The 2694-nt window shown below is 31.8% G+C and overlaps 1 long non-coding RNA gene across 1 annotated transcript; it reads left to right on the top strand.

Moving 5' to 3' along the window:
- The first annotated feature begins 1450 nt into the window (after window positions 1-1450).
- On the top strand, window positions 1451-1827 carry LOC107268138. The gene is made up of 2 exons (XR_001537755.2): window positions 1451-1501; window positions 1616-1827. It is a non-coding gene; the product is annotated as an uncharacterized LOC107268138 (long non-coding RNA).
- Window positions 1828-2694: the final 867 nt, after the last annotated feature.

The following is a 2694-nucleotide window of genomic DNA, read 5'->3' on the forward strand; positions in this document are numbered from 1 at the left end:
TCTCATATGATACTGTTCTTAATGCTAACAGTTTTGTATCTTTTCGGGATAATTATGTTTTTGTTTCTGGTCACGCTATTTGAATTAATGAATTTATCTTGTAAATACTTATAGTGAAAATTTAGTGATTCATAGGCAAACATTTGTTTTAGATTCAATGGAGTCTTATTGATTATAAATTGATTTTTATTTACATTTTTCAGCAATCTGTTTTGCAGGTTTTGTATTAGCTTTTGATTATTTGCATACATTCCACCCCATGCTATCATTCCATAGCTAATTATGCTATGAAGAAAAGCATAGTATAACATTTTGAGTGTTTCACTCTTCATAAATTTAGATAACTTTCGAAACACGAAAATTAGGTATTTAGTTTTATTCAATAGGTACTCTGTATGCTTTTCCCAATTCAATTTATAATCAAATATCACAGCTAAATATTTACAGTGCTCGACTCTTTTTAGAGCTTTACCCTCTATGTGTACTTCAAAATCACTTGGAACACTATCGCAATAGTTTCCAAAAGTTATATATACAGTTTTCTCAATATTTAATGATAATTTGTTACGAGTCAGCCATTTATACATCAGATTTATATAAATATTCATTTTTGACTCAACTTCGGTCCAACATTTACCTGTAACTATAACAGCTGTATCATCTGCATACGATGATATTACGTTATTTGGCATGCCTGTTAACAAATCATTTACATATATGATAAACAGTAGCGGCCCCAAGATCGTTCCTTGGGGAACACTTGTTTTCAACTCCTTATAGCCACTAACGATGCCATTAACTTTAACACGCTGACTTCTATTGGTTAGGTAACTTTCCAATAGTTTATGCACACTTCCTCTTATACCATAGTTATACAGTTTGTCCAGTAGTGACATATGATTTACCGTGTCAAACGCTTTAGCCAGATCAAGAAAAATTATTGCTATTGGAGTGCTTCTATCTAGTTTTTCATAAATCAAGTTTGTTATATTTTGAAGGGCATCTTTTGTACCAATATTTTTCATAAAACCATATTGTTTGTCAGAAATTATCTCAAATTTTCTTATAAAATCAGATATTCTGTGATATATCACTTCTTCAAATATTTTTGCTATGTTTGATACCAATGATATTGGTCTGTAATTCTCTACTTCGTGTCTTTTTTTGCTTTAAAGATCGGTTTAATATCAGAACATTTTAGAGTGCTAGGCCAAGTGGCTTTCTCAATACATAAATTAATTATATAAACTAGAGGTAAAACAATATGGTTCGATAAAGTTAATATTGTCTTTGTGTTAATATTATCTAAACCACCAGTTTTTAATTTCATATTGTTGATTATTTCTTTAATTTCTATACAGTTTGTAGGTGTGGTTAATATAGTGTTCGGGTTGCAAGGAGGCCTTGATGTTTTTATTGGTTGTATAATCTGCATTTTCTGACTAAGTTTAGCACCTATTGTGCAATAATATGTATTCATATTATTCGCTATTGTAAATGGGTCTGTTATTTCCTGATTATTCTCATCAAATACTAAATATAAGTGATACAAATACCTGCCCAAACAGTTAGTATATCAATAGAGTTTTTTAATTTAAACTTATGTCGTTCACAGAAACTTCCTAATGGTGTTGGAGTTTGCTATGTTTTGGGATGCTCTTCTGGGGTTAATATGCCGAGTCATAAGTGTCCGAAAAATCCTGAACAGAAAGGGACCAGAAAAAAAGGGTCACCAAAAATTGGCGAAGATTTATTAAAGTATACTGCATCAGAAAAGCACGATATGGCGAGTCATAAGTTTCCGAAAAATCCTGACCAGAAAGGGACCTGAAAAAAAGGGTCACCAAAAATTGACGATGATTTATTAAAAAATGCTGCATCAGAAAAGCACATAGGTATAACAGAAATATTCTTTATAATCTCACTCGATTCATTTGCTCTCTTTATTCGATGCTTTGAGGTATACGAACCATTCCTTTGTCACGCATTTTGTTTATGAAACTTGGCGTGATTCCATGAGTTCTTTTTTCCTTAATGTTCGCATAATTATTTTTATTGCAATTAGAAGACAATCTGCGTCTGCAGAACTTTGCTTTCATGAAGTTTTTCACCAAACATGCATTCCAAATATTATTTCATTTTAAAATGACTTATGTTCTGTTATGTTACAATACGGTATGAGTAATATCTAATATCGTTTGTTCGAATGCAGTCGATTCAATTTCTTCTTCTGTCTGGTATTCATAAATGTGAACATAGAATAACTTTCTCAATTAACCATGCATCGACGGGATGTGATCCTTTAATTTCGTTATCATTGGAAGAATTAATCAGATAAGAGTTGCGCAAGTTTCATAAACATTCTTATTCCTCGAATAGTCCTTGAGGAGTTTTGTAGTTTGTGATAAGTTTTAACGATAGTGTTGCTACGTAACGTCGGTAAAATCCGAATTTTCGAAAAATTGAGACAAGAAACTGAGATTTTCTAAGTTTCAACAAATACTAAGCGTAGTCCACTGCATGCATCTATTTTAGTTGTACGCGCTCATAACTGCCCTTACCTGTCTTTCTACCGATTATTATGGTTATCATACATTCGCCTTATTATTTAACATTCATATAAAATACTGAGCGCAATACGCAACATACAATACATACGCCCAACTTAAATTCGATTCTTTTCCTCAGGTTGTT

The sequence above is a fragment of the Cephus cinctus genome, unplaced genomic scaffold, assembly GCF_000341935.2.
Source record: "Cephus cinctus unplaced genomic scaffold, Ccin1 Ccin1_scaffold0478, whole genome shotgun sequence".
In the NCBI taxonomy this organism is placed as follows: domain Eukaryota; kingdom Metazoa; phylum Arthropoda; class Insecta; order Hymenoptera; family Cephidae; genus Cephus; species Cephus cinctus.